The 23073-nt window shown below is 47.0% G+C and overlaps 1 long non-coding RNA gene across 4 annotated transcripts in view; it reads right to left on the bottom strand.

Annotated features, from left to right (window-relative positions):
- The window catches only part of LOC104698258, a 225759-nt gene that overhangs the window by 107608 nt on the left and 95078 nt on the right, over positions 1 to 23073 (bottom strand). The window lies entirely within an intron of this gene.

A 23073-nucleotide genomic window follows, 5' to 3' on the forward strand; every position in this document is an offset into this window, starting at 1 on the left:
TGCTACCTGAACAGTTTACAGCGGGGCTTCAGACACCTCTGACACATTCCAGGCTACAAAGCCAATTCTCTCTCTGCAGGAATAATACTCTTGAGCTGTGGAGGTCCATTAGACGAGCCACCACAAAGTGAGAACACCTCACTTCCAGCAGGGAGGCTTTGCAGATGCAGTAAATAAAATCCCTGGACCCCTAAAAACTCAACAGTAAGACAGGACGAAGCACAAGAGTTATACCAACAACCGGATGAGAAGCTGGTGCTGAAAACACACAACTCCCTTCTTAGTGACTTCACTTGTTACTGCTTCTGAAGCTTGCATAAAGGAATTCAGAATTGCAACTCAACAGTGATGGGAATCGAATGTGAATGAGGAGCTTGAGCTTTGTTCGGCTTCTCCAAGTGCTAAACCAGCCCCCTGTGAAGCCTGTTGAGTAGCAGTCACTACGCTTGGCTCGTACAGGAGAGGCCGACACACCACAAAACATCCTCTCCTTCCACACAGCTTTTGGGAACAGATGTGCTATCATTCTGCTAAGACCCAGGCAGCAAGGAGCAATGTGTGTGCACATGCCCGACCTACGTGCAGTGCACCTGAGCAATCCTGCTACTTCCACCTGTACTTCACATCCCTGCCACTGTGACAGGGAGATAGAAAACCAAACTACAGTAGAAATGGTGCCAAGTGTGGACAGTTGCAATGTGACTTCCCCCATGGAACCCCAGCCCTGCACTACCTCGGGCGTTCTGCTGTCCTACAGCTCATCGTTCCAGCTGGATGCTTCCTGCCACACCTGACTCGATTTATATTAAGGTCCAGCAGCAACTGCTCTAATCACTGATTGGAATTAAAGCTGCCTCTGAACTCCGAAGAACACTAACACACCATGGTAATCCACCACACAGTTTGTTCTCCACACACACTTCTGAGCACATCATGGGTCTGCTTCTGCTGGCAGTTCCCCTGACAAGCTCACACATGGAATTAAGTGGATTACATGGAACATGTTTAACTAGCCCAGGAACCTCCGAGGCCAAGGTGGCTCTGGGTAGCAGCATTGCATCACTCATTCACTCCCCACTCACAGGCAGAGCCTGTGAAATTAATAGCAACAGCCCAGTATAACACACTTCAGGGAAGTGAGGCTCTTTACATGGGTGGCTGTCACCTGCTTTTCAACAGATTTCAAAGCGTTGCCTACAGCATCCTGTTGTATTAGATGAAATGCATCCTGACACCTTTCTCACTGTATTATGCTCGACCGCTCAAATATTGAGATGCAAACCTCCCTCTCTATTTTTTAAAAAAAGAAAACACTGCCCAGTAACTGCCAGAGGTCAGATCTTGGTGTTTAGTAGCAGATCCCCGCCTGTCCAGTCCTACAGATGCCAGAGGTTGCCAACTGCACCCTGTTTGAAAAGCCCTTCTCAGATGCCCTGACCACCAGCACAGTTGTTCCCGCTGAGTTCAGGAGCTGATGCCAGCTGTTTCCCAGTCACCTCTCTGAGTGCTGTCCACCACCACAGCTGCACGTGAGCCGTGCTGCCATCAGCTCACCTGGCTCTTACTGCTGCGAAGGGACATCTCCCCAACTTACAGGCAAGCACCCTGCAGCTGTAACGATTAAGTTAAATCCAAGTCCTCCCCCTCCACTATAATGCACCCCCCACCCTCTGCTGACCAGTGCTCAGGCAGTTCCAGTAATCTCAGCAGAAACAACATGGGGAATTTCATCAGGGAGGACCAGGGCAGCCACAGGTACAGGGAAAAACTGGATAACCAGAAAACAGTCGTGTTCCTTCTTCTGAATCCAAAATCTGAATTAGAAGGGTTAGAGAAGTGGTATTTATCTCATCTTTTGCAGAGTCTGCAGAGAGCACAAGCAAGTAGATTTCCAGTACTTCCACCACACGTTACTAAAGCACACCACAGGTAGACATGTCAGAAAACCACCTTCCCCAGTACACGTACCATATGTTTACGAAGACACAAGTTACACATATTTTATCCTAGCGTGGGATCTGACACGACACTGTCAAACAAAGCTCACTGAGTTTGTCACTCAAGTAACGACATTCTTGTCATATTTATCCTTAACCACTCCTGCAGACACTGCTTCCAGTACAGATTATCTTTGGTATGCAAGATGCTGTTGCTGTAATTACCCAGACAGGGAATATACAAAGCTATGAACTTGTGCTTCAGCCTGGACCCACCACTATGCAGCTACCTCTGGGAAAAATGGACAGGCTTCTCTCTCCAGTGCTCTGCACTTGTGGGTGTGTATCCATCCCCATGAACCTCCACTTTGATCCTGTAACAATTTTCACAGGTGTGAAACCATGACAAAGTGCAATACAATGGAAAACACTGGGCTCATGATACTTTTCTCTCATGAAGATCATCTGGACCATATTTTCAGTTGGTGTAAGCCAGCGTAACACCCCGGCATAACTGGAAAGATGCCAAATTTACACCACTGAAGAACTTGGCCCTCTGTTCCCTTGCACGACCCCCCACGCTTGCTGCCACACCCCAGCTCCAACTGCACATGGATGCTTTGATGTAAGTGAGGCTGTTTTACACACACTTTGACCTTCAGAGAGGGAAATCCTGTATTCCTTTTCTAAGTTCTCTGAGAAACCTTCGGGAAAGTTTAAGGCCACTCAAGTAGGGGACAAGAAGAGCTTCTCAGATTTTGACCAATTTCTGCAGGGATTCTCCTGCCTTCAGCGGGACGTCATCATTCCAGAGCTCTTCCATCTACAGTTATCTCAGAAGCACTGGTACAAACACGCAACAGTGGTTAGGTAAGCACTACATCTGTCTGCATCCTTCTGATATCTCCTCAGCATCCTTCTGAGAAATTTACCTCTGTGCTGGTCTTTCCAAATTGTTCCTCTATCACAATCAAACACCGACTGACTCCTGGTAGAGTGACCAGCAGATCCCCATAGCTCATGTGCTCTTTTAAGCACACGTGCCAATCTACCTGCAATCCCTAAGAACTACTGAAATGAAAATAAGTCATCTAAGAGCAGAGTCCAAATAACTCCTCTCACTTGATCATTTATTTTTGCCTATTCTCTTTTCACTGTTAACAATGAAAAAATCCTGGAAGGAGAAATAGTTACGCAGTATAAAGGTGAGGAACAAGCAAAAATTGAGCCACATGGTTTTATACCATGTCATTCAAAGTCAAATGTCAACACACTTGAATTGCACAAACACCCTGAGTGCTCTATAACTCACTGGTGAGGATTTTATTTATCCATTGTTCAAAGCACATCCTCCTTGCTTATCAGTCCCTTTTCATGTTCATTGCAGCACAGAAACCATAGTTTTAGAGACTCAATTCCTGTCCTGCATTGTGCAGCCTCCTTTCCCCACACTGATGTAGCTGCTTCTTGGCTCCTGGGGATGTGTAAGGAAGAGTCCAAGGTCCACCAGCGCAGGTAAGCCTGTACCCTCAGGATCTTCCATGAGTTGTGTCTCTCGGACAAAAGCCGTTCCCTGGGAATTCCCAGCAAGCAGGCACAAGACAAAACGCTGACGGTCGCTGACATCTGGTCGACCGTGCCAAAGTGCCCTTTGACAGAACAAACCCAACTCTGGTGGCTGAACTAAATCTGGGGAAGTTTCTCTACCATCGTTAATTGTGTCCCCAGCATCCCCACAGAGCAGATGACAGGTGCTGCAGACGCTTTCGGGTCCTGCTGAATGGCATTTAATGCAGAAGATATCTGATCTGCCACTGAGAGCAGCACTAAACGCCTTGATCAGAAATGACATCTGAGCCAAAGGAGCTAATTAGTTTACAGGGTTTTCCCTTTCTTCCCCTACAACAGGAGCGGATTTGTGTTTTCCCCTCAGCTCCAACCTCACTGCAGGGTGCCATCCTATTGTCGGACCCATAGCTGGCATGTATAAAAAATAGGAACTGCGTGTGTTGGCAATTCCGTCAAAGCCAGCACACACACTGCCGACACACTGTCAGCTCTTTGTCAGGAGCAACACAGCATCCTGGATATGAAAAACAGTCGGAACAACAAGAGCTTCCACTTAGGTAGGGCACCAGCACTGGCAAAATGGGACAGGACAAGCCTGAGGCTCTCCAAGGTTCACGAACAAAGTCTGAGGGCTTCTTTGGGCTCATTTCTGCTTTCTCTGTGGCGGTGGCTGGGAGCTCCAACAACCCCAGGGATGTAATAGTCGCCATTTTCAGTAAATCCACCACATCCACTCTCACAGCCATCTTGAAAGCTTTAAATGAAAACAAAGCACCCACTCTCCTCCCAGATCTTCAGGGCTCCCCTCATCAGCCCAGACTCGTTCTCAGGAAGCACGGCAGCCACATGCCCTTGGTCCATGGCTTCGACCGGCCCCTGGAACGCTGAGCACCACTGACCGCTTGTTCCTCAAATCCACAGGAAAACACCCATCTTGTGGAGCAGCAGTGACACCATTGGCTAAATACAAGAAGTGCAGTGGCTACTAGTTCCAGACCAGATTCCAGTGTTTCCACAGGCAAAGCCACAGCGACACAGTCCCAGTGAAAGGCCAGTGACCTGGGAGGCTGGATGACTGAATGGTGCGCCTATCTCCAGATTCCAGGCAACAGCTCCAGACTGCCAGCCAGTGAAGCAACTCAGGTGAGAGTTTGCCAGAACCAACATCACAGATAGAGCATTAACTTTAACCCAAGCTTAGAGACTGGGCTGTAAATAATTCCCTTGAACACAACATTAAAGCTGCAGCAGGCTTAAAATTCACTTATGAGGATTTATGCTCCAGCTGGACAGAAACACTCCTTAACCTGCTTTAGCAGGCCCTCAGTCACCCCAGCAGCAGCTCTTCTGCACTCCTAAAGCTGAAGGTACATCCCTCTGAGGCACCTGTGGCACACTAACTCTGTGCCTCCAGATGAGTCACCATTTGCCAGGACCACCACACGAACAAGCCTAAGCTCCATCATGGAGCCACACAGAGCTGCACACTGTCATACTTACACTGTCTGGCTGTCAGGACCATTCTGGAACACTTCCAATACCCAGTTTGGGTTGCTGTTTCCAGCCATCCCTTCAACACAGCTGAGCTGCCTGGAAGCATTCAGGCTGTCTGCACAGGAATTGTCAAGGACTGGTGCACAACGCTGGATTTGAGGGGCAGATCTTCATTACAGCAACAGTTTTAACTAATTAGAACTGATTTATGCGATTTAATATCCAATATTAAGACATTTAATATGTGATTTATATAAGTACAGGTTTTATCAGGTCTTGAAAGAGTTGTTAACCTGGATAGGACAGAACACACTCACATGCACCAATTCCTGCAAAAGAGCCGAACAGCACATGGAACCAGCTGAATGACGCAAGTGAAGAGATTTGAGGACATGCACGAGCATAAAACCAAGTTACCCTGCTCTGCAAACACCAGCTACAGCTAATTCACAGCTTTGTGGGGTCTTTTGAAAACGGGTAACTGGCAGAATTTCTCTGAGCCTCTCTCTGTATTTTACTTGTAGCAGACAAGGTGAGCAGCAGACAGGCCTCTGCACTTGGGCTCTGAGCACATTGGGCTCAGCTCTGCCTGCACCAGCGACACATTGAGGTGGCTCTGAGTGATTCTACTCACAGCCAGCACCTCTGAAATGGCTGCCATGGGATTTGTATCCCCTCAAAAATCCTCCAGGAGCACTGATGAAAAGAGCAGCACTGGAGAAAAATACGCATGTCTTGCAGAGAAACAAATTTACTACAGCACAGCAGAAACGGGAAAACCCAAACGAAAATCCTACAGCCTTCACCAGGCTGGAGCAAGGGAACACACAGCTCCTCGGGTTCAGTACCACAGTCATTCTCCACACAGGAAGGGCTCCTCCAGGCACCTTGCTCACCGACGTTGTTCTCACTGCCTCACAGCTGCCTCTGGCAGCGGAGAGGCATCTTCTCCGGCCTCCCGCTCCTACGTGGAGCACTGTTCCTCTACTGCTGTCCCCACACTGGGCGGCTCCAACTGAACAGGAAGAGGTAGCTCCTTCTTCCCTGGCCTGTTCTGTCTCCCTCACGGGTTCTGTAGGTAGGACTGAGCACAGCACTCTGCACATGACAGCATGTCACCTGCTCCTCTGTGACTGCACACGAGACACACCGTCCTCTAGGAAAGGGTCAAGGAACTCACACATGAGAAGTCATCACTGAAGGAGGAGCCTTCCAATGAAAAGGCCACCTTTTCTGTCTGCAGGAAGACAAACCTTTATATTGAAATCAGGGGTGGGAAGGAACCTTGGAGCTCCACTCTGCAGGCTCTACCCGGGATGATCGGGGCAGAGACACAGGACGGTGTCACAGAGGGCTTTCTGTAGGAAGCTGCCCTCTGCCTGCCACTAACCTGCTTTTTATTTCTCTTCCACCCTCACTTTCCATGAGCATCCAGACTGCCATGCCCTGCGTTTTTTCAGCTATGCTGTTTTTTGAGGAAAACTGAGCTGGCCCAGTGAGATGGGTGGTGACAAGGCTCCACATCTACCCAGTCCAAGAGTGCAAGCACAAGGGCTGGAAGGAGGCTCAAGACTGGATGCTTCCCAGTTAAACCACAGGTAAGGCTGAGGAGACTGTGTCTTGCTATCCCCAGGAGGAAGTAGGGGAAACAGGCACACAAGAAGACAGAAGGGATCCCAATGTACCCTTAATCTATAAATATTTAAGCAGTCCCTCCTCCCCCTCTCCTCAACAACATATGCCAGCATCTCCTTCAGCTCATAAAAGCCAATTCCCTCCTGCTGTTCCCGAGCACCAGGAATCTCCGAGTGGTGATTAGTGGATTACGTGCATCTCAGGGCCTGCCTCCAATCACTTTCCCCTGCAAATTGCTCAGCTCCAATGCAGCAGCACAGAGCAAAGTGGGCTCTGTCGCTGGGGCCTGGTCCTCATTATGGCCAGGAGACGGCAGGAGTTTGTTTACACGGCTGGAACATCATCCTCCCGGGCAGCTCATCAGCCTTTCCCCAGGGTTTCTGCTCCTTGAATGCTTCAGAATAATCACCACCAGCTACCTACACCCGGAGCGGCATCTCAGCAATTCACCAAGTCAACTGACAACAGCTTGAGGTAATATTAGCCCCCTTACAGGAAGGCAAGTGCTCTCCACACAAGGATGCTGGAGCTTAGCACCACTCAATAAATCAGAGCAGCATCCTGGAAAGCTTGCCATTAGTTCTGAGCCATTAATTTTTGCTGGGTCTTTGACACGACTGTTTGAGAGCACTATAACCTGCTCTCTCAAAGTTAAATTATAAAGAGCAACTTCCCTGAAGGTGCTAGTCTACTAACCCATTTAAGTCCTTGGCTAAACACCCCCAATAAATCACTGGGGAGCGGCAAGGCAGAAGGTTTCCTACTGCGCAATATGTGAGAGTGAACCATTCCCTCTCAAAACAAACCCCAGTTGGGGCACCTTCGGCCCCAAGCAATACCTTTTACAAGATACTCCACATCGTGCCACACTAGCCACGTTAAACCAGACATTTCACTGCATGGAGTTCCACTTAACGACATCTTCCTCTGAAGTCCTTTCCACTAATTCTCTTCTCAATGATTAAACGCCAAAGAGATTTCTAAAGAGCAGAAAACAAGCAAGCCCAAAAATTTCCAGTCCTGTTCCCACTGCACCCCTGGAGACACAACTGTTCTTCGGGAGGCCCTGTAAGCTTGCACCTCCTAACAGTTTCCAACACTAAACGAAGATGTAAACAAATAAAAAAGGAGTTGTTTTGCAACCAACTCATGGCACATTTGACCCCAACCTCAAAAACCTTCATCTGAAGGTGCAAGATGAGAACTCCCAGCTGGGACATGCCCAGTCTCCTGTCACTGCAGAAGGTGGGCTTGGGAGCACTTGAACCACACCTCCTTTCTGTGCGCAGGTCCGGACCCCTGCCCACAGCACAGCCCCCAGCACTGCGCACAGCTCTCGGCTCTGTGTGCTTCTGGATGAGGCTGTAATGGGAAATCCTAGTTAAAGGCACAGAAGGAAAAAGGCCTTCTAGGCAATTCATAAACAACCTAGTGTTAGGTTCAAACCACATTTGAATTGGACTGTAATGAGGCCACGGTGTAGGTCTGATGCTATTCCCACTGAAAAGCCTGCTCCAGGTAAATGAAACCTGCGTGTTCATAGAGATGGAGAGCAATCAACCTCCTCCTATATGGCACCATAAATTATAGAGAGGAGGCAATGAAGCAGCGCCAAAAAGTAAATACTTGAGAAAACCCGGTTCCTTACATCTCTCCATGGGGTGCAGTCCCACTGCCATGACCATGGAAGTACCCTTTCCCAGGCTCACCTACACTCACAGCCATCACCAAGGAGAAAACAGTGGCTGTATCTTCAGATTTTTTTTTTTGTAATGGTCTCTCTCTTCTGCAAACCAGTCTGTTTTCAAAGCCACTAACTAACCTGAACCAAGAGAAAGCATTATCTCCATTAATATCCCACCAATCTACACTCATGTGCTAATACAGAGTGAAAATCATTTATTGAACAATGAAAAGCGCAGCCATCACCTTACTGAGTCAAACACGTTTACATCCATGCCTCTGACTTTTCCAACAGAAAACGCATCTTATTCATCCCCTTCTCTGTCTCACCTTTTATCTCCTGTGGCCCCAATGCTCTAGCAGCACGTTTACAGCTATGGTCAGCATTCCGTCTGTAAATAAGACCTCTAATTCCATTAGCCAATTAATAAAGTAAGGAAGCGGGGCCTCTTTGTACTCATCAGACTCTCATTACCACTCAGTGCTGCCTGTGCTAAGCAGTCACAGTGCTGATGTGGTGAAATGAAGGAATGTCTGTGGAATAGGTAGGATCCAACACAGAGCACAGAAACACAGGGAGGTGCTGCGACTGCTCCGAGAGCATTTATCAGAGGCCGGCAGTAAAGATCACCACTTCCAAAGGATCATACATGCAAGTGACTGACACGTTGGATACAGGGAGACACTAACTCAGCCTAAGTCACTGTCTGAGGCACCAGAGGGTCTCTCTGGGGATGGAATACAAGAGATAGCAGAATATTCAGACATGACAACAGCTCCTGGCTGACACCTCCAGCTGTCTTTGCTCTCACACCTTCATACAGCCTTGATGCCATACGATGGTTCATTTTAGACAAGAGAGAGTAAAGAAAAAACACTCAGCACAAACCTTGCACAGGAAACCTGCTCAGCACCGCAGGGAGAGCAGGAGAGAGTGGGCACAGCCTGAGCCTAGAACAGAAAGGGCTCAATAGCTCAGCTCAGGAAACTCCTTTAAGGCAAGAATATATGTGAGACTGTTTTTATTACTATTATTATTTGCAGGCTTAACTAAATTGTCATTTAAATAACATATTGAAAGGTAAACTGCCACCTGCTCCTGCCAGATGTTCTGAAATCTTTAGCACCACTTCAAGCACGCTGCAGTACTGAAGAAAGTATAGGACTGAACCTCAAAGGTATTTATCTCCCCCATCTCCTACTGGGGTTTAAGGAGATTTCTATTATGCAGACTCATCATCAAAATAATAAGGACTGTGCTCCAGTTAGTTAAGTAAATGAGAACACACAATAGCACACTGCTCCAATGATTCAAGTGTGTATGAAGACACTGGGATACGTATGGCAATGCATCCTTGCAATTCTCTTTCTATTCCGTAGCAGGAGTCATCCTGAAAGGGCTTTGTTTTGGGCTCTGGCAATGGTTTGAAAAAGAAATGGAATCATTCTTGTCCTTTAAAACACTGCACCCCACCAAGGGGCGTATCCCAGGGAGCTGGCTGGACACCTCTGGCAGTGGCACACTGCAAGCCATGCATGGACATTATACATACAAAAACTTGCCAAACTGTAAAGTCCTGCAAACCCTTTTCTGCAAATAGCACTGGCTTCTGGAGGCACTTCGAGCGCCAAATAACCCGACCCCTGCAGTCAGCAGCTAGCAGTCATTAGAGGGGCCCCAAAGTCCCTATTTTCTTTTCTTCTTTAATCTTTGCAAGATGCCATCAGCTGGGAGGAGCTCACTCCTTGCCTACTGCAAACAGGTGGGATCCCTGTGCAAGCAAAGGAATGTCTATACATCAGAAAGGAAAAGACAAGTACGGAAAGGCAACAAGCAAACCAGGGAAGAGAAGTCTGGAATCCATCATGAAGCACATGTGCGCGTGGCTGTACAGGCACAACCTTCCCCCAGTCCCCATGCCCCTGCTAAAATGCCCGTGTGGCCTGACAGGGGACTGTCCCCTCTGTCCCTGGGAACCGACAGTTCCTCCTGGAGCCCCTGCAGTGTTGTCAGCCTCTGTGGGTCCCCTCAGCGCTGTGATGAAAGGCAAAAAGCTCCGGGCACTCTGGAGTTCTGGTCCCTCCCTCCTCCTGTGCCCTCAGGCTGCCTGTGGAGCCCATCTGCCTCAGCATCCACAGCCGGAGAGGTCCATCAGGTACAAAACGAAGAAGCTACTAAACTAGAAAGGCCTGTCAGAACACACAAAGGCTGTCAATAACTATGGCTTTTTCCCCTCAAGTGACATTTTACTTGTAAAATGAACTGTCAGCGGCCAAACATTCTGCCAAGTCCATAATTTCACTCTACTCCAGGCAACTCACTTTCGCAACAAGAAAAGGTTTCTGTTTAGGAGTTTCAGAGAGGCAGAATGGCCTCTCAAGAAAGGTCACAGCATGAATTACTGAGTACAACAAGGATATTCGAGTCTACTTTTCAGGTCTTGCTTTCTCACTGAAAACATAAATTGGTTAGTTTTTCTACCGAGATCTCAAGCCACGAAAAAACCGAGCCATCTTTTTACTAGGAAACTTGCACCTGCAAGCAGAAAATTGTTCCAGCTTTCAGACACGGTCTCTTACCACACAGTCTTTTTACTGCAGGTTTACCCCTCTTTACCGAAGAGCTTTTTATTACCCAAGTCACACAGCCCTTGGCTTCTAGTCCAACCTCTCCTCAGCTTTCTCCCTCCTTCATTTCAACAGAGTGACCGCGCCACTTGCCCAGAAGAGAGCTAATCCAATTTCTCCATCTTTTTCACAGCCTTCTTCACGTTCTCTTAAGTTCCATTTGACTGCTAGAACAGGCAGCCCCAGGACCAAGCGCAGCCTTGAAAACAGCAGTCATGAGCCCTCAGGGGCATGAAAGCACTTCAGTCCTCTCGCTGTTAACTCCTTAGTGCAGTTCCAGAGCTGCAGTAGCACCTTTAGCAATGCCTCTCCTGTTACAGAACATCCCAGACGCCTCTGTGCCCTCGCTGAGAGCCACAGTGTATTTTCTCCAACGCCAGTAACAGAAAACTGCGAGGTGTAACAGTGCAGGACTAAAGCTACTCCTGCAGGGTATCAGTACAATCACACATGCTCAACACACTGAGAACCTGGCTACAGTTGTATTTCAAGACTTAGCAGTTAGCAAGTTTTTAATCTGGTGATGTGTGATAACTTTGTATCATTTCAGTTTCTTAATCAAAATCTCATTCGGTACTAAGAGAAGTCTATCAGCCAGATTCATAATCTCATCAAAAAAGATATCAAGTTCATTTGACAAGATCTCTTTTCCATAAGGCCAGGTTGATTGACATTAATTATATTCAATGCTTGCTTCCGCCCCAGCCTGCCTGTGTGTGGGTGTTGCTTGCCTTTCCAGGCTTCAATCTTCATCTTTTGTAAATGAGCACACCCCTCAGTCCCACTTCATGGGGAGCCATGAGGACCGATCCATCAATGCTTACAGCCCTGGGACCCCTGGGAAATGCAAGCAGTGACAGTGAGGGAACACGCTGCACCCAGCAATGTCAGGTATCGCAGGGCCCCATCCCCAAACGCCCAGTGAACACAGTGATCCAAAACCAGCTCCCCAAGGACTGAAGGTGGCCTGGGAGTGGACTTTGGGACTCATTGCAAATGGACCTGACTCATGACTCCTCTTGTTTTCTAGGCTTTTCATTCCCTTCCCTCCATCACATTTCTAGTTCCACCTTTTCAACCATCTTGTGTGCTTCCCTGGCAGTCAGAAGACAGGGATGGATCCAGGCAGAGCAGATGAAAGGGCAGAGGCAGAAGAGGAGCTCCGACACACCGTCCCTGCTCCTGGCAGAGACACACGTGTCTGCTCACACCGGCAGCAACAAACGGGAGGGCTCGGGCTGCCACAGCACCCAGGACAGAGCTCAACAAGGGGGTGTGAGCAAGCACATCTTCCACACGATACCTGTTCTAAGGAAGCACCCAATGCAGCTCGCCATGATAACTAAATTTATTATTAACTGTGTATTTCATGATGTTAGTGACAATATGTTAATGTGATTTTTCACGTCCTCCTGCAGTGAACAGATGGCTCCTTTTACTTTACTTTCCACATCAAGTGTGATTATTTCTTGGTGCCAAAAGCCACCTGCCGCTCCCTGGTCTCCAGTCTAATTTTTTATGTTGGTAAAACACAGCAGGACTTGTTATCAGTTGGATGGCATCTTAATAAAAGAAGACATGCCAACATATTGACATCATGTTCAAGGGGAAATTTTAGCCCCATCCTGGCCCCTCCCCCAGTTCATAAAAAATAATAAAATGAAACTAAGAGGAAAAAAAAAGCCAGTAACCCCCCCTCCCCAGACTCCACCAGTTTCAAGATGCTCAGTCACCATTTTTGGGCCTCAAGCCAAGGCGCAGCATTGGCCTCCTTTTGTTCCCACACCGAGCACCTCAGTCAGGGCTCTGATCTCTCGTCCTGTGTAATGATAATTAGCCATAACATATTCAGAAGTCAAATGTAAGCAGGAATACATTAACATTGAGATCAGTGCCACGGTAATTTTCTTTGGGAAAATGACAAAGAAGGACACAAAAATTAAAATACGGGATGTGGAGAGTCTCGATATCACTTTCAGAGGACGAAGGGTGAACTCATTGGTTTGTCAGTCACGAGCCCACACTCCACAGCCAGCTGTGGGCTACACCAAGTAAACAGCCCAGGCTGATGAGCCCTCGCAGCCCCTCTCCAGCGCTCGGCACATGCAGCAGCGTGACACGGACGGGAGAGGCTCCATCCCACGCAGGACACGCAGTCAGCCCATGTTCAGACACCTCCTTCAATGGCCCGCTTCTCCCATACCTCTCCTGTTTTGACTGCTTTAGGCACAGCAAAGCCCTGGACCCTGGCCAGTTGGGAACAACCATCCCAACAGCTGCCAAGGCGTACAACAATTCCTTCTGAAAACACCACTCCAAGGCACCCAACATCTCATCATGGACAAACAACAGCACCTTGGGGCAGCTCAGGCACACAGCTGGAGGGATGACCTGCACAACAAACATCACTACTTCCTTCAGTATGTTCCAATGTCATTCAGAAGCAAAAATGGAGGGAAATTCTCTAAGCGCATCAGTATTTCCAGCCTAAACACAACCTTCAGAGATGCACCAAGAAGTTGTTACAGGTGTGGAGCAGTTCAAACAAGGGTTATTGACAAAACCACATGTGAATGATAATAAAATACCAGGCACAGAAGGCTGCACTGGAGCCTGCCAACAGGTGACTGCTCTGCTTAACACGTGCACCATGGCGAGTGCAGTTCGCAGCTGTAGCCGCTCTATCCATAGCCTGGCATCCTTGACTCGGTATTTCTCAAACCTAGAACACAGCTTCTTCCTCTGAGCCACTGAGTTCCAAACCCAGGCAAACTGTACTTTGCACCAGACTGGCTGTTCCATCAACCTGTACATCACTACTCGTAAATCCCATTATACCAGCAGCAGCGTGCAACTTGTGCCATCAGCACAGCAGCTGAAACAATCCCACTGGGACAGCCCCTGTATTGCTCAAAGCCCAAGCCGGGTGAAAACTGGGTGCAGAAATTCTTCAGTGGAATAAGATGGAGAGAAAAACATTACACTGTGTCAAAAATGTGGCCTAGAAACTCAGAGCAAGGTGGGCTTTGATTATATAGGGAAACACAAGCACTTCTGTAAGGAAGTCTGTATGTCATGACCCGTTCATTCGTTTAATCACCTAATAGCCAGGAAGTTAGGTCTGGAGCTCCTGCCTGGCTTCAGCTCCTAATGAAAGGCCCTTCAGGAGTGCTGGGAACCATCGCTGGTGGGGCTTGCATTCCTCACTGCCTGATTTGTGTAAGCTGCCATCCTCTACAGCCCCAGGAACTCCCATCAGAGACATGTACCTTTGCTCATCACACAGCTTGATCGCTGCACTGCCCTCTTTGCTGGGTTCTCAGCAGGAGTGCTCTGTCACTCAGAGCATCTTCGCGTCACGTTTACTTACTGGTTCAAACAACTGAGCCAGACTACCCACACTGTGCTTTACCCGGGCACCCAGCAGCCAGCGTGCAGCACTTTGTGCAGCTGGGTCTGATGGAAGGATTAAGCTTGTCATTAGGAATCATTTTGGTGGCTGAAAATGCAGCCTCTCTCCTGATAATGTGCAGCATCATTTAAAATGAATTAATTTCTCATTTCTTGCTGCTTGTCATAATTCTCAGCATGGGACACATCACAAATGACTTTAAGGATGGACATACAATAATCATTAGCAAATCAGAAAAAAAGGCAACTAAAAAACAATCCAAGCCCATTACAGCCATATTTTTTGACTCTACTTTCCTGTAGTTTTTGAAACTCATTTCCATAATATAATTCAAGTGATAGCAGCAAATTACAGCCCTCTGATCCTCCTTTAGGCAGCTATATTGCCTCTGTATATTCTATTACCAAATTGGTTAATTAATGATTTCTCTGCATTGCCACTAAGCAGGGCTACTTACATGCCCATGCTGAGGCACCAAGCCATCATTTGATGGCCGATGTGTTGCCTGCACACATCCAAGGCAGGGCAGAACAGAACCTTGCTTCGCCTAGGACACTTTCCTGGGCTGCTCTTCCTGTGTTTGAACAGTCAAGAGTGGGGGGGCTGGAGCAAGCAGGGTCACGAGGGGCAGGGTGGGAAGGACAGGAGCACTCACTGAAACACAGACTGGGGATGCGAGCACAGCCAGAGCTGCAGCTCCGTGGCGCAGTTCAAGGACAAGGCGCCTCATGAACATCCCACCAGGGACTGCTGCAGGAGCCCAGCTCCCTCTCACCTGCAGGCACAGGGAATGCTGCAGCTGTTCCAGCCTCTCTTGTCTCTCAAGAAGGAAAAGTGAAGTCAAGAAGTGAAAGCAACCAAACAAATCAGCTCCTTTAAGGACCAGGCTGCTTTGAATCCTCCAGCTCTCTATTTGAGCATGGCTGTGATGCTTGCGTTATCACTTTGATATTAATGCCCATAATCCCCTGGGAGCAAGCAATTGTTTGTCTGAGTAAGTCCATGCATAAGACTAAACATTAAATTAAACTATCATCCATCTAAATGCAACATTATGCAGCCACTATACGCGTTAGATATTGAAAATTTGTTGCTGCTGCTTTTTGTTTTGTTTTGTTTTTTTAATCATGCAGCCCAGTAAGATCCCCATGAGTAATCTCTCTGCTGAGGCCTGGAGTAAATACACTCTCAACTCCGTCAGTCACCCACTTGAACCTCCTGCTGAAATTACAGCCACACCATTGTTCCAATTGTTTTAATCGAAACAAAATGAATAAACTTAACCAGAGGAATATTTAAATACCCACTTCAGCTTGCAGTAAAACCTTTACCAGCTGATTTAAAGGAGACCTGGAGGAATTGCCTGCAGCGCTTGGCCCCTGCATTTAGCATGCGTTACAGTCCTTACTGTCCCAGCAGCTCCACAGGCTACTTCTTATTAGTTATACACACTTATCCAGGACACAAACAACAGAGAAACCTCCAAGCCAAGGGCTGCTGGGCTTTCTGAAAGTAACTCTACCTTAAGTACGAACTTCACATCAGGAGGAAGCAAAGTCTGAGTGCAGCTAATTATGTGATGCATTATGCCTCTAGAGGTGATTGTTATCTTGCAAGCAACATCAGATGCTGCCTTCAGCTGAAATTCAGCCTCTCCACCATTACCACAAGCCCCAGGAATACTGTTCCCTTGGCAGCAGCTAGGAACCCCGTCAGAGCTGTGCACGCACACCGCGGTGCCCAAGGGACACAAGCTCCAAGCACGGGGGGCTACTTTAAATAAAGTGTCCATTAAAACACCCTCAGCCATTAGCAGATTGCATGAGGCAGGATGCACACTTCTGTTACCAGCGATGCTGTACAGGTATGCTATACAATCTGTACAGTGTGTGTGCGGGCATCCACCCCCCACCTAGGCAATATTTATAATTTAGTTTTGTCATTGTAGTTTCTTCTTTCTGCTGAAAACCTGATGGAACCAATTATGTCATCTGAACCCTGAACAGAAGCACAGCCCCTGATTTATCAGCCCACTGAGACTGGTACATGTCACAGCAAGCCATACTCAAATCCTTACAGCCAGGGTTCACACAGACTAATGTGTCATTTTTTCTGGCCAAACACCTGAATTTTTTTTTTTTTTTTTTTTTCAATACCAGTTCAAGGTGTATCCATTACATACAATATGTTGAATCTTTGTCTCTGCTAGACTCTCAGGAATTATTTGAGATAACATACTCTCTTTTTCTCCTTATCTGTTTTCCTTACTGTAAGGAAACAGTTTTCAGTTTGCACGTGAACACTGTAAGGCCTTGATCTGAACTGGGTTGTAAAGTCAGACTATTACCATAATTGAGTAAAAAAAACCCAAGAGAGAAGCTCAATGCGAGAAACGCGAAGTCTCCAGAAGAATGTGCCGAATACAAGGAGAAGATACACCTGTAGTGGTCCCCCTGTCCCACCAGGTGACTGTGATGCCAGCTGAGCCCACAGCTCCAGCTCTCAGCTCAGTAAGTGTAGGCTGGAATCTCAACAGCACCTCAGTGCTCCCCTTGCCAGGAGAAGTTCCGGTAAACCCAACATGAGCCCGCCCTGAGGCCAGTCAGGGCTCTCCCCACACCGAGATGGAGAGGTACACCTCAAGCACACTTCCACAGGAGAGCCTTTCAATGAGGAAGTGACTGCCGAGAGAGTGGAGCAAGACTCAAAGTCACAGGAAGCAACTCCACGTTTGAGCAGGGATTTCACCTCCCTGTGGACTTGCCTAGAGCTCAGGCCAGAGCACGTGGCAGAACACCTGAAAACCAGGGTCAGGTATCAGCAGCCACTGGCAGGGAAGGTTAGGACACGTGAAACTACTCAGTGCCCAACATAATTCAAATAGCCAAAATATCGCCTATAATTACTATTCCATTTATCTTCGCAATCATTAAATCGAGTATGATTATCCTTCCTACTGGCACAGTTGTAGGCAGGACACCATGATTGTAAACCCAAAACAAAGAGAGGATGCTCAGACAGTTCCTCCATGTACAAAGCCTCAGTGCAAATACCTTGGACAAAGCCTGAGGTAGCTCCATTCCAACAAACGCCAGCAGTGCTTCATCTCAAACGGAATCTCAGTGCTCCATGTTCCCAATCACCTCCACAGGGTCAGAACCCTGGCTGAAAACATTTTTAAGGAACACCAGTTGCCCTGTTAGACCAAGGCTGGCAGTCCAGTAACAAGAACACTGTCACACCAGGATTCCAGCTGGAACAAACACAGGATTATAAACCTGCCCCGAACAAAAGATTATATTTTCAGAGGAAACTGGAGGCAGGGAAGGTGGATGAAATATAAAACATGTCTATTTTCCAGAAAGTGGACTAGGGGAAAACCGCAACCCTGAGTACTCAGTGGAAGCAAAAGGCTTTTCATGATACTGTTTCACTCAGGAAACATTTTTGCATAGAAATGCCTATAATACAGATTGTCTATTAGACTCACTTCTAGATTATCCTTTACCAACAGTATAATTCTATTATCCAGCAAGGCCGCGAGGCACAAAAGTCCTCTGGAGCCAGGGACCTATTTTTGAGCTTTCAGAGATTTTCAGAGGCTGCTGCATATGTTTATCAAGAGTGAAACACAGCAGCTGGGGCAGCCAGGTCTGACTCACATCCCAGGTCTCATCCACATCCCAGCTCCCAGTAGCAAAGCTCCAGCACCTACTCCAGGTACTTGGACTGGGCCATTCCTCCTTTAACAGATCTCTCCGCCCAAAGAGAGCTGCTTCACACTCTGCTCCATGCTACAGGAATGATCCGCTCATGGAAGTCATACGACAAATGAGGAGAGCCTATTTAAAACATGAACATTATGAACATGCTGAACACCTCAATTTCTTAAATGATGTGAAGTCCACTTACTGGACAATGCCACTTCTTCCTTAGAACTTTTTCATTATTTAGCATTTGAGTAGTCTCTTTTCTCAGGTCACGTCGTTTACTTTAGCAACTTCTTTGCCTTCTGGAAAGCCAGAAGCCACAGGCTGAAATAAACTTTCAATTCCACCTGCAGCTTCTTTCAAGCTTCCAGGCAGTTCCTGCACTTATCCCACTACTCTCCCTTCTTTCTGTCCCTTTGCCAACAGCTCTGAGCACACAGGTAGGCCCTGGGACTTTCCTTCTGCTACAAACTGTCACTCAGCAAGACAATGGCAAAGATTTCTTAGTATGAAAAGTTAACTTTTTCTTTTCTTCCCTTTCAAATGAGAAGACGTAGATTACATTATTTTTCTAAGCTTAATGACAATACGGCTTCAGTGTCAGAGACACTACAGGCTCCTCCCTGGCATGCAGCACAAGGCAGGTAAGCCAGAAGTCATGTCACCCCAAGCTTTTTCATTTCCATTTTAAACTAATTTGGTTTGTTTCTTTTTTATTGAATTATTTCCAATTCGGTTTTCCTACTGCCTGGACAACTTTGAGCCATCCCTCAGCACCTTCTCCTTGTGTCCAAGGTTTCTTCTGGTTTGAGGGAAGATTCCCCAATAAGAGCTTATCTTAGTGCTCTGACACAAATATATTAACTAGCTCGTGGCTCTGTACAGACAGCAAACAACATGCCATGCATTGGTGGCTTTACTCAGGCAAAAAGGGCTTTGCAATTCTGAGGTATTTTTACCTTTCAACTCTTTTACTTGATCCAAACAGTCCCAGAATACCTGAAAGTCATTGCAGGGGCCCTTCAGTCTGGTGGCTGCTCTCATCACCTCCTCCCTTCTCACAGGGTACTCATGGAGTTGGCCAAAACAGAGGTCAGGGGACAAACCTCATCTGGCTCTGCACTGGGCCCAGACTGGCTGCAGCCACCAACAGGGTTGATGACAAATGAGAAGCCAGGCTTCCAGCTGAATTTCAGTTTAGTTATTTTTGTTTTAATGTATGTGTGAATCAATTAATCCTGTCATAGAAGGGCATCGTAAACTGTGTGCCAGAGTTAATGAGTCAGACATTATCACATCATTACACCAGCTGGCATAATGTAGCATGTGTTGTTTGTCATAATATACACTGCCACGCTTAACAACCATTAATTGTTTACACGAGCAGTCATATTTTTCTTAAAGAACCTTCAGTGACTGGGTAATATTTTGAAAGCTTCTTAAGCGAGTAACTCTTATGAGGGAAAGATAATAAAAATCGCCCCCTCTCTTATGGAGCTAAACATCTTGGATTTACACATAATAACAGTTACATCTCCTTCATTAAAAAACAGAAAAACAACTGCAATCCAGTTCCAGCTAGGTCCCAGAACTCGAAGCCCACTGGGCAATGCTGCCATAAATATTAACAGAGGTGATGCCCAAGTGCCCTCTGTTCTTCCTTTGCTCAGGCAGAGCACTGAGCACCAAGTCTGAGCCTATTCTCCTGTGCTCTAGTAGGTACCAGAAGGATGAGGATGGCAGCCAAAGCCTTGCCAGCATAACACTGATACTATACCAGAGCCCGAGCAGCACTTTGGAATGAGCGACTATGAAGTTGCATTGCCTGACAGAGATGCTGGTGGTTTCCTGTCACTCCTTGCATCCATCACCTGTGTTTGTCAGGTGAAAACACAACAATCAGTCTTACTTTATCATAATAGTTTGGCTGTGAGTGTTTTCTTGGCTGACTAAAGACAACATTTGGACACTCTCAGCAACAAATCCAGGTTTACCAGCTTTCTGTGAATTGGATTCAGTCTGCTTCTGGCCAGATTTGCTGGCCATATGGCTTCCCAAAGCCAAAGGCTAATAACATGTTTTAGGCTGAATTGACTACAGCAGCCAGGAACAGTGAATTTGACCCGCAGGTTCCCCGTATGTCCACTCACACACACACAAACTTTCGCTACACTGCAGCTCTGCTTTTAAACAAGCACCCGCGTGACACCGGCAAGGCAGTGAGAAAACAACAGCAGTAAGTTGCTGCTTTGGAAAATAACACCAGCTATAGGGAAGCCTGAAGAACTAAAGGCAAGGTCCTTTTATAAAAAAAAAAGAAAAAGGAAATATGGAGTATTAATACCTCAAACAACCTTAATGTACTGTTAGCTTGATTTAAGACACTCATGATTCCAAGAAGTGCTAACAACAACAGATGCTGCTCTTTTGATGGGAAACATACAATCCTGTTCACTCACCTTATGGAATTAATTGTCACCATCCTCTGCTCTGCCACAGGAAGGGAAGATGAGGGCTACAGATGTGGAAAAGAAGACATGGTGCAGCAGCAATGTCCCTCTGATACTCAAACCCCGTGCGCCACTTGGCTCACGCCCACAGCAGCAGAGACAGGGCTGTGTGTACTTCTTTGTGTCTCAATTCCCACCTACGTGAGCCCTGATTCCACAAAGCACCAGGGCCCATGCTCATCTTCCAGCACTTCAGTACTGCACTCGAGTCACACGCCTGCCCAGAGCACCCAAAGTTACCTTCTGCTCACATCTTCAGAGCCCGTAGCCAACCCACAGAGTTCACGATTTATTCCTCTCTGCCACCCTTCTGGGTCATCTATCTTAGCACTAAGTCTAATTAGCTTTACAGTGAGTGTATTTTTTTTGCCAAGCAGAAAATCAACACCCGACTACACAGACATAAACGCTGACTGACCTGCGTGTAGGTAAAATCAGTTATTTCTGGGTTGGCATCAGTGTTTAGTGTTTAACATCCTGTTGTATCAACCCTCATCTCCTAGGCCGTACTCTGACAATTTGGTCTCACATACTCGCATACAGACATCCTCCTGAAACTTGGCTGCAGCATTTCCCCAGCCTCACAAGGCTTTTCACAAGGGACCCCCTTAGCCAGCAGTCACAAAGTTGTTCAGAAATAAGCAAGCAGAGGCCCAAAGGATATTGACCTGTACAGCTTTAAGACATGTGGGGGAAAAGGCTCCAAGCATATACCACACCTGATACGCCATATGTCTGAGGGTGTATCAAACCCAGATAATGAAAAAGGATTCTTATTTTCCTAATGAAATTGAAGCCTAGGGAAAGTCATATCAGATCAGTATCCTCCTCCTAGTCCATCTCAAAGAAATGATTTTACCTCTTGGTTGGACTTAGGGTAATTGTATAAAGGCTTCCAATCTCTGAAATCTGTAATGAAATTTGTAATCCTGACCTGCTGGATATGAGCTATACAATTACTTGGAGTATATTTAGAGCAAATAATCCATTCCCCCAAAGCTCCAAACGTTCATGGCTGCGGATGCACGGCCCTACCAAGGGTCTCCATTATAATTACTTGTGCAACAAGGTGAAGGCCACATCTGACTCCTGCTAAGCCCTTTAGGGGAGCTCATCCTCTCTTTTGACAGTGTTGGAGGCATATTAAGTCTTTGCTGAATCAGTATCTATTGTATAGGAGCAGAAAATAGTGAGATTAAAAACACCATCCAAACAAGTCCAGTCATTACAGACCAGTACAGAATCACCCGAATAACCCCTAACCACACTGAGCAGGCAGCAAAACCCACCAAAAGGGTTCATTTCTGTAAGCTAAAAAGAGCAGAGAAAAGGTTCATTGGATATGGTGATGAAAACTGTTGGAAACACAGCTGTAAACAGCCCTTGAATTATGAAGCTCACTCAGAAGGTCAATGAAGCAGAGGCACTTGGATCCCACAGTGGTCTCCCCTCCGACCTCCACGGTAAAGCAGAGTGGGCCTATATGTGTCTGCTTCACTTAAATCTGTGCTGAAGTTACACTAAAATGGAAAAAGGCTTCATCTTAACCATAAAGTTTCCCAGATTCAGAAGTTGCTTGCTCAACTATGGGATACAAAAGCCAGCTTGACTCAAAGCCTTTTTCACAGGATAGGTAGTTTGAGACTCAAATGTCTATTGGTTTATCCTTGACAAAGGGACCTGAGGTATCAGATTGTCTTAATCATTCACATTATTAAACCAAGCAAACATAAATGGCTGCAGTGGAGCACAGGTTTGGAATCTACCCAGTGACTCAAATCAGCAAGTTCATTATTGTTTTCTAAGACTGCTTCCGAACCCCATTCCTCAGACTGCCATGCAGTGACGAAAGCACTCAGAGCTCCAAAGTTTTTCAAGTCTCAGTCATGCTTAATGATGAGGTTTTAACTCATCCATTTTTCACTGAGAGTTAAACTAACCAGGTCTTTTTCTGGATCAGGTCCACTGTTCTCTGCCTGTTGCGCGACCAAGCTCTCCTATATCAAGATTTAAATGCCTTGTTTTGCAAAGCCTTGCAGAGAGGGAGACTTCTCCAGACAGTAACTCTGCATTAGCAGCTCAGCACAGGGAGCAAGGACTGAGGCTGCCCAAGTGTCCCAGACCCCCACAAAGTTCCTGTGCTGGGAAGCTGGTAACAGATTGTCAGAAAGGGTTAAAGCAGCTGTCCGCACAGCTCTCCGGAGGGTCGCAAAGCGCATTGTCTGGCATAATCATGACACAGATCTGCATGTGTATGTCTTCAATAATTCATGTTGCAGCTTGTCTCGCTGTGGGGACAGATGTCAGTGAAATCAGTGACAGCCGATCACGCTGATCCCTCACATAATCATGGGAGAGCTGAACCCGTGGCAACACCGAGCCTTGGAACCTGCGCGTGGTGCTGATGTGGGGGTGACAAGAGCAAGCAGACACAGCCACGTACAACAACCGTCTCTGAAAACACAGCAGCGCTCGTGCAGCAGCACCGCACATCT

This window comes from Corvus cornix, chromosome 4, assembly GCF_000738735.6.
Source record: "Corvus cornix cornix isolate S_Up_H32 chromosome 4, ASM73873v5, whole genome shotgun sequence".
NCBI classification, from domain to species: Eukaryota; Metazoa; Chordata; class Aves; order Passeriformes; family Corvidae; genus Corvus; species Corvus cornix.